Here is an 11,065-nt window from a genome sequence, read left to right on the forward strand (position 1 = left end):
AATTATCTTGTTGTACTTTTATTTATAAATAAGAAACGAAGAAGAAAATGGTTCTTGTTGTAACAATTTTATTTTAATTTATTTTTTTCACCTTTACTGTTTTTTATTCCTTGGGGATGTAAAGTGGAAAAATGCTCTTAATCAGAGAATGTAAGTATTTTATTCGAACAGATAAAATATCACTCGTTTAAATGTTATTTCTAATTTGTATAAAGATGAATAACATTCGGTCTTATTTTTAAAAAATATATTATTATTATTATTAATATTTTTAATAATTTTTTACAAGTCAATTTTGTACAACCCCCTGCAACAGGGATAATCCCCTTTTTGTGAATAAAGATATTTGAATATTTTTAATAATTTATTATTTAATATATTTAATAATAATAATTATTATTATTGCTGAAAAATAAATTAAAACACAATAATTTTTTTTATCATAAGAATAAGCTAAAGCCAATTATAAGCTATATAAAAACATAGAAGCTTAGTGAGCAAATAAATAAATAACTATTTTCAGCAATAAAATAAAGCAAATAAAATCAGTTAAAAAACATTTTAGCTATAGAAAAATCATATTATATTTTTTATGTAGGATCACAAGAGAAAAATCAATCTCTCACTTTGACGTAGATCAAACCATAATGATTGATTAAATATATACTAGAGAGATATTTCTCTTTAGGGCAATAAGGTCTTACTAAATGACAAGAAGAGATTCCTGCAGTCATTAGCGACAACAATAGATCCTCTTTTACAAGTAAATGGAAATCGTAATTTCGATCTGTAAAACGGAAGAAAAAAAAATTAAAAGCTTTTAAAAAACTGTAATGAAAGATAAAGTGAGATCTGTGAATCATGTTAAAGCACAACATAAAGATTCTCTTACCCAAAGGGATTATAGATTACAAATGTGTTACTTTGAATTAAAAATTAATGAGAAGTTAAAGAATTATCTCATTCAATTACTAAGAAAAAAAAGAATTTTAATTCGTTGAGAAATACTGTTTTGTTTTAATAATTTGGAATGTATATTAAATTGTTTATGAATTTTTAAATTTAAATTTTATTATGTAAATAATTATAGATATATTGTTACGTAAACAACAGGGATACAGTATTGTTACATTAAAACTAAAGACATATATTATTACGTAAACATCTAAGGAATATTATATATTGTTACGTCAGCAATTAGGAATATGAGGTAAATAGTTAGGGATACATTACTGTTGCGTAAACAATTTGGGACACATCATTGTTATATTTGATAATTAGAAATATATATTATTATGTAACCAGTTAAAAGACGCATATTATTATTATTAAACAATGAGGGATACAATATTGTTATATTCAATAATTAGAGGTATGTATTATTGAATATAATTAACGTACAGGTACATATTATTACATAAACAGAAATACACACTGCTAAGTCGACAATTTGGTGTACACTATAGTTACGTCAACAGTATTACGTATACAATTAGAAATTTGAAACTTTCACTAAAACATTTGATATTATTTCTTAAACAATTACAAATAAAATGTTTATCTCAACAATTAGTAACAAGATATTATTGCGTTTACAAAATATAGTTATACCATTATTCAGTAAACAATTTATTATTATTGCGTAAGCAATTACAGATACATATTATTACGTAATCAATCATAAGTATATTGTTATGTATACTACGAAGAATATACATTATTACGTAAACAAAGAAGTAAAAATATTGTTACGTAACAATTACTCTGTGAAAAGGGCGTGGTTAATTAAAATACACTTAAAAAACTAATGAAATGTCTCTAGTGTTAAAAATATTTATTATATTTCACAGATTTGGTAAAAGTAGACTTTTTGAAGTGGCCGAAATGTTTATTTTTTAAATTTATTTATAGAATAATACTCGAATAATAGAAAAATAAATAAAAATACGAACAAGAATTATCGCTAGATGTCAGCACAGACAAATAGTAATATTACATTTTCTTTACTTCATAAAACAAGATCAACTAGCCTCGTGTTTGTCATATAAACCTTGTTACACAAGTGCACTTGCCATAACAGATTTATTGTACATCACATCATTCCAAATGTTAATCTAGAATGATGCTTAATATAGAAGATAGTAATTGCCTATAACAAGAAATAATAACTTTTGAAATCGTTATTTCTCTTCATTATATCAAAATTTATTATCTCAGCTATTAAATTAGCAGATACGCAGACCATTATTACTAAAATGTATTTTAACAAAGATGATAATTAATAATTAAATAAAAATTTAATATTCCAAAATATATTATCCTTTATAAAATAAATATAAAATGTTTAATTTAATTTAATTTATTCTAATAAATTATAAATATAAATAAATTTAGATAATTATAATTTTTGACTAATTTGAATAATTTTAAATTTAAAAAAAGAATTTTAAATTGTAATTTAATTTAAAATTACATTATTACTATTTAAATTGATTTTGTTGATTGATTATTATTACGTATTTAAATGCAGTCAAACCTCTAAACAACGGCCACTTTTCACTCATTTTAAAAAGAATTATCTCCGAAAAATGGCCGCCATTTAGAAGTGTCCGTCATTGAAGGATCGACTGTATAAATTTAAATTAATTAATCACGTTTTGATTTACATTTATGAAAAACGTTTAATAGTAATTAACTTGTTACTATTACAATACAAAAAATATTCAAATTTATAATTTAAATAGATTTAAATCTAATAATAATTAATTTAAATAAATATTTTATTTTATTTTTGAAAGATATAAATCTTATTAATTATGATGATTGTTTTAAAAGTAAACGATGAAATTGCAAATGTTTGCTTTACATAGATCACTCGATATGACTCATTAACTCAAGACGTCCATTTTGGTAAACAAGAGAGACAAGAATAAACATAAAACTCTTGATTTTCTTGTCTGCTGATAAGTAGATACGTTTAAAACTTGTAACAAAAGTCAATGATTACATGTAGCTGTTCCTTTTCTTTCTTCTTCTCTTTTTTTACTTTAATGATTGTCTTTACTGAAACATTTTCTTATTTTAATTCTTATTACTTTATCAATTTGATTTTTATTTTATAAAATAAATTGTAAATAATAAAACTTTACTTTATAATTAACACTTTATCAAAGTAATTAATGAAAGAGTATTAAGTGAAAGCAATGAAAGTAAAATGATATATAATAAATATTTTTATATGATTATTTATGTAAATTTTAATATAATTTTAATATTTTTATGTATAAATTTTATTATGTAATTAAGATAGAAACATGAGATAGATCCTTACGAAAAGAAATTACGTGTAAAGTTTAAACAAAATTGCTAATAACAATAAAATGTTCATTCGCATTAGTTGTTCGATCATTTTATTTTTTTATTTTTAATTAAATTAAATTTATAATAAATTTTTCTATTTAATTAGCGTATTCTATACAAGTGAGTTTCAAAAATGTAAATGAGGGTTGAAAGTAGTAATGAATAAAAATCAAAACAGCACGTTGTCATCATTCTTTGATGTACTTATTCATTATTTAATTATCTGTAAACACATTAATTCACTTGTAAAATTTATTATTTTTATTATTACTAATTTATTTTAAAAATTCAATACTTTAAATAATTAAATATTTTTTAAATTTAACTGTTAAGCATAAACTAAAATATATACCGTATTTTACGGACTATAAGACGCACTTTTTTCTTCGAAAAATTGCCTCCAAAATTCAGGTGCGTCTTATAGTCCGTAGCGTCTTATAGTCCGTAAAATACGGTAATTAATACTGTTCTCTAATTTTAATTTTAATAAATAAAATAATAAGAATAAATAAATACAATTCTCATTATAAATTATTAAACACCCTATTAAAACATTCTCTCCAGTTTTTTATTTTCTTCCTCATCCCCTCATTCTCTTTCTTTTAATCTAGATCTTTGAGTAGGCTCTGCCCCTAATAATAATAATTATAATTAAGTAAATTATTCTAATGGTTTAAATAATAACCCTTATTATTGAATAAAGGTCTTTAAATAAATAAATAAATTTAAAACTTAAAAGTCAAGAAGAAAAAAATAAATTACTGAGTTATTATTATTAATAAATTATTAAAGTTGTTTTCTTTTACAATTTGAATAATGTTTATTATTATTATTATTATTATTATTATTTTAACAGCATCAGTAATTTTTTAAAAATATTCATTCTTTTCTACAATTCTATACCTTATTTTTTATTATTTATTTACTTTCTTTGAAAGGAAGGATGTAGATGATTTTCACAAGAGACTTCTTCTATTGATGTTATTAAAGATAGTTGAATCCTGAGGGAATTTTCTACTCTTTACTTTATATCAGAATTTATTCTTGTTTAATCTGACACATAATATTCATCAGATAAAAGTTTTATTACAATATTTACATTTTTCTTATTAAATTTATTTTATTTAAATTTTAATAATTTAATATTTTAAAGGTATTCAAATTTATTTAATTTTTTTTTCTTCTTTTTACATTTAAGAAACTGTCATAGAATCGAATAAAATAATTTATTTATTCAATTATTTATCTTCTTAATTAAATTTTCTATAAGTTTATTTTATTTACTTTTTTTAAATGTTAAAAAAATGTAATTTAAACTAAATTAACGTAAAATTACTTTTTATGTTATATTTATTTATGAAAATTAAAAATTGAAAATTAATATTTAAAAAAATAAATTATAATTAAAAAATTAAAAGCAAAAATTATTTAATTTAATAATAATTATATTTATTACACATTTATAATAAAATTGTTATCAATAATTTTATCTGTATTAATAACTTTAAGGCTTTAATTGTTGTTATCCAACAAAAATATACTTGTAATTAATGTTATAATGATTATTATTTATATATGTAAACTGTTTAACCTTTTTTGTAAATTCCCCTATTAAATGTAACACCCCCCCCCCTAACAGAGAAACTCTCTTTTTGTGAATAAACGTTTATTGTTATTATTATTATTACAAAATTCTATCAACAAAAATCAATTTTAATTTGGTAGTAATCAATTTTAATTATTTAATATATCATTTTTTTTGTTTTTTTTTAATTTACTGAATTTTATTAAAATTAGATATTATATAAAGCTGCTTAATTTTTTAAAATTATTTTAAATATATATTAAAATTATTTTATCAATATTTAATTAATTTAATATTCATCAAAATTATTCCTAAATCAAGCAAATGACCTTCAGTCGATTCGAATTAAGTCGATCGATTTTACTAGATTGACAATATTAATTTAATCATTCGAATGCATTACTACTTTATGAATAATTTAACAATTAATTATTAATATTTAGCAATTCAAACGACTACTGTAATGTATAAAAAAAATTAATAATTTATCTTATTTAAAAATGTTTAAAGGTTATATAAATTACGATCGATAAATGTAATAATATGTTATAAATTAATTAATCTAATTAAATTGAAAAATTAGTCTTTAAAAAATCGATTTTATCTTCTTGGAATATGAAAATCGATAAAATAAATTAAAAATTCGTTAATTATTATTATTATTATAAAAATATTTATTTTTGAAAATTAAATCAATATTGATAAATATCAACATTTAAAATTAGTTTGATCGTTCTTAAATAACTCAAAATTAATTTTATTCAATTAGCAGATTAATTTGATATTTTTTTAAAAATTAGAATTTATTTATTTTTTATAATCAATTTTTATAATAATCATATTAAACTTTCGTTTATATAAAATTAAACTTTAAATTAAACTCTTTAAAATATTAAAATAATGAGGTAATGAAAATAAATTTGTATTTTTGTTAAAAAGACAAAGTTTTATTTTAACCAATATCTTAGTTTTTTTTTAAATTAAAAGAAATATTTTTAATCTACACTTTAAAGTACTAAAGTACGCTTTTTTATATAAATAATCGTACATTTTTTTATTTTTTAACTAATAATTTACTTTTTTAATCTGACAACTTTTGTAATTATTTAATTAACAATTAATACCAACATTGGAAGTCAGTTTCCTACTTATTAAAATTTTACGTAATTGAACCTTACAATTGAATTTTTGGAATTATTACAACAAAGAAAAAGCAATAAAACATCAAATTGTAATTATAATTATATAGTTTTTACTATTAAAAATGATGTCAATAAACTTTAAAGTGTATTTTATTTTTTTTTCTATAGTAAATCATAATTTTCTCTACCTTTTCCACTAAATTTCAAGTTTCTACGATTTATAGTTTCATAAGAATTGCAATGACAAACTGAAGACTGACAAATTGCAGACATCAATCAAATTTGACCTCGAGAGAATTCATATCCTTTTTAATTTTTCCACAGAATTTCATTTCCTATATCACATTCAATGATATCCCTTTCGATAAATGACAAAAATGTCTTTTTAGTTAATAAAAAATAATAATTCATTTGTTTACTTTAAAACTCTACACCTATTTAAAAAACATGTTACTCATTTAAGTTACTCTTGAAAATTAAATTTAAAATAATAATAATTTTAAATATATCATTATAATAATATTTTGTAAGATACTTTTAAATGTGCCAAGTAAGGATAATTAATTACCTTTAAGATTAATGAAACATTGTTATAGAATAATTTACAAATTTCAAAGCTTAGAGAATACTATTCCCATGTATACTATCTAATCATTTGTCTTCACTTAATTGTAATCTGTTCTTTGTACGTATTCTTAGAGTTAATAATGTTATAACTAAACAATAAATTATATATCGAGGATGATGTACGACTTTGACGTTATAATTAATTATTATTTTATTTACCTTCTATAGAATTATATGACATTATAATAACGTTTCTACGTTAAACGTAATTATAACAGAATTGCTGTATTACAAAGAATTTTTCTACAAATAAATGAGGAAAATAATTTCTTGTTTTTTTCCCCTTATAAAGTATTTATACGTAATTACTTCTGCATCGAGAATAATGTATTATATAAATAGTCATAATGCAGGAATTGAAAATATTATTAAAATGAATACTTGTAATTTAATCTAGAAATGTAATCTTGCCTATTACAAAATCATTCTGAGAATTGTTCTTTATATTTACTTTCAGGAATTATATTTATTTATTTTTTGCAATTTTATTCATAGTTTTATTTGCATTTTACATACATTTGTATACATTTTATTATATTTATTTTCAAAAAGTATACACAAGATAGTAAAAAAAGTCTGCTAACCATCGTAAAAGATAAATCATATGCAAATACTTCATTATTTATAAAAGTTTTAAAAATTTCCGAATTTCTTACAAACAGTAAGGTTAACTGATTTTTGAGTGGCTTTCTATATTTATTTTTATATGTCATACATAACGTTATTATCATTATTTTCTTTGTGATTTAATTTTTGTACACAATAATTAATCAATTAAAGTAATTAATGGGAATTAAAAAATATAAAATAAAAGTAATAATGCTTTAAAATCTCAATGTATTTTTAGATATTTTCATTAAATATTTTCTTATATATATTTCTAAAAAAAAATACATAAATGTGTCCCAAAAATCGGTTAAGCATTGTAAAAAATAAATTTCTGTTTTTTCAAATACAAATTTTTCAATAATTGCAAATTTTATTACAAGCAATTCGGCTAAAGAACATTTGGCCACTTTCTATATTTTTTCCTCTGTATTTCACACACAAGTTTTTTACGATTATTTTCTCCACATATTTTCTACACAAAATAAATAATTAATTAATGTAATTATAGTTAAATTAATTAATAACAAACAAATAATATAAAATTAAGAATAATAATTCTTATTTCTTGAATATTTTTATACAGATTTTCATTATAGTATTTTCGAAAAAATTCTAGAACTATTTATTAAGATAATTATCAAATATTGCATTTAAATTCTTCAAATTTTGTAATTATTTTAAAACATTTCACATTATTAATATGATCCCCCAAAAAAGAAAAACAAATATAACTTTCATAAATAGCACTTGAAAAAAAATAGAAAACAGTTATTTTAAAAATGTAGGTTTTAATAAAAATAATTTTAAATAAATAAATAAATAAATAAAGTACAGTACTTCAAGAATTACACTAATTTGACAGAATTTCGATCAAATTCAATGCTTTACTTCATTTTTTGACATGACAAATGACTTAAATATCGCTTTACCTCTTCTGACTTTCTAAAAATATATTACAGGTTTATTTAAATCTTGATATTTATTCATAAAGCAAACTACTTTTGTCAGGTAATGGAAAATATGTGTTTGCTTTTTATTAATACGTAATGTAAATATTTACATTATTTACTTATTTTTTGTCATTTGTAAGTAAAAGAAAAAAGATATATTTTTTCCTTTTTCTTACCATAAAATATTTAACATAAAAAATTAAATTAATAAAGTAGTAACTAAAATTACTTTAAATTAGGATAAAACGAACCTTAAAATTATTTAACGACTTGTTAAATTACAATTCAACTAAAACAAACATAATTATACTATTTAATTATGCTCAAAATCATAATCATAATTAATTTATTATTATTATTATTATGTATTTCATTACTTGTATTTTTAGTATTTTATATTTACCTTAATGTTATTTCTTTAATTTATAATTATTTTTATAAAATAATTTACTTTAGTAACACTTAATAACTTAATATTTAATTGATAATAATATCGTAATAATTAAAAGATAAAATTATGTTTATATATTAATATATAATTTTTTTGATTGAGATATAAATCTTTACAGCATTTTATTTAATATATCACAATTAAATTAAAAAGCAAGCATCATATTACTTAATTGTATTTAAGCTCGTAATCATAATTAAAAATCATTACATTAAAGTAAACAAATGTGTCATTTTTTGATATTTAAAGTAATGATTTTTAAATATTATTGTGATTTTAAACACAATTACTTAACACAATGATCTTTGTTTTCATTTAATTGTTTTATAATATACAATCAAATAATGCTAAGATTTGTTTTATTATTACAGTTAAAAAGAGTTTACTTATTTGTTTAATAATAACTAATAGTTATTAATAAATTATGTTATAAGAAATAATTATGATTAAAAAATAAAATGATATAAATGTTATAGAATATAAAAAACTACATTAATTACTTCTGGTCAATTTAAATTATTAATTAATTAATTAAAAAGTTGATTGTATTTAATTAATCATGATTAAAATGTTCAATTACAATTACTATGTTAATAAATTTATTTAAAATGTAAAATTAAATAAATTTTTACAAGGAAATTTCATGAATAAAATGAAAAAAAAAAAATTAAATTAAATTCTTTTTTGAATACAGTAGAGAGTCGTTAATCGGAACACTGGTAATCGGAATCGCCGGTAATCGGCACGATTTTCAGTCGGACTGTGTCGTGCTGAATCGAACGTTTTTGATACTAAATTTACTTCTAAAGTATAATTTTCATGTTTTTTATATTCTTCAATATATTTATTTTGTTTGTACAAAATGCAGAAATAATTTTTAACGATACGATAGCCTCAATTATTATTATAAAATTTTCGTTAGGCTTAAAATCGACGAAAATTCAACACGAAACGACACTCAACGGAGAAAAATTTGAACATCGGACAAGTTAATGTATTTTTTCGTACATAATGGGTAATCGGAACAAATGACTAATCGGAACAACCCGAGTCCCCAATTGATTCCGATTTTCGACTCTCTACTGTAGTTTAAATTATTAAAAAATAAATAAATTAATTAATTAACTAATTTGTTTTTAAACATGTTTAAACGATAATCATAATTATTTTATAAACAAAAAGTGGAAAATACTCTAGGGGAAAAACGTATATATTTCTGAAATTTATATAAAAATTTATATAGATTTATATAGGCCTATATAAAAGTTATATATTTATAAAAATAAATTTAAGTATATGGCATATAAATATATATATATAATGTATTTACTATATATTTTTTCTATTATATATGAGTTATTTAAGTGAACTTTTATCATAAAACAATATTTCTTTTAATAAATAGAACTATAAATAATATAAAACGTGTAAAGAATAAAATCTAGTTTAGGAAATGTTCTTTAATTATTAAGGAATTAAAAGTCACACGTGTCAATGACACCGGAAGTAAAAGAACTAAGATAAGTTCTCTATGAATATATCCAGGCAGCTGTGAACTTTTATTTTACTTCTAAATACAATCTATCATCATTATTCTCATCGTTATAGATCATAATAGAAGATAAGCTTCTATTGTATTATTCAAAAAAATTCTGTACGAATGTACACACTACTTCTTATACGTAATACTTAAATATATATCTATATTTTTGGAATAATAATCAGTTAAATATTTAAAATTCTACAGTTATTTAATAATATTTAAGTTTCATTTTTTTGAGATAGAGGAAAAGTAAGAATTCGGTCGTATTTACAAAACTGAATTTACAACAGGTGTTTTTGACATCACGTGATTTTTCCTTAATGTGTCACTTTAAACACCAGCTGCAACAGACAGATGCAAACATATATGATAACTAATGTATAGGGAAGTACTAATATATTAAAAAATGAAATAAAAATTATTTATTTATTCGATAAATTTTGATGATCTTGAAAGAAGTTTTTTGGATAAATAAATGATGATTAATGTTCTTATATCCATCTAAGATTTTTTGATTAGGCAAAGCAACATTCTTGAAACCAGTTAAAGATATATATTTATTTCATTTTCTTCTTATTTTTATTGCCCTTAATTTTTTTCTACTTATTTTTCTTAGCTTCTTCTCATTCTTCCTATTCATCATCATCATCTTTTTTATTCTTCTTCTTGTTCTTATTCCTCTCCTTATTTTTTTATTCACACCATCATCTTTTTATTCTGCTTCTTGTTATTCTTCTGCTAAAGTTTAGTGGTCAGCAATTTTACGGTTTCAGAATTGTATATAGCAAAATATTCTCT

Source organism: Centruroides vittatus, unplaced genomic scaffold (assembly GCF_030686945.1).
Source record: "Centruroides vittatus isolate TY-2023 unplaced genomic scaffold, ASM3068694v2 contig_19, whole genome shotgun sequence".
Taxonomy (NCBI): Eukaryota; Metazoa; Arthropoda; class Arachnida; order Scorpiones; family Buthidae; genus Centruroides; species Centruroides vittatus.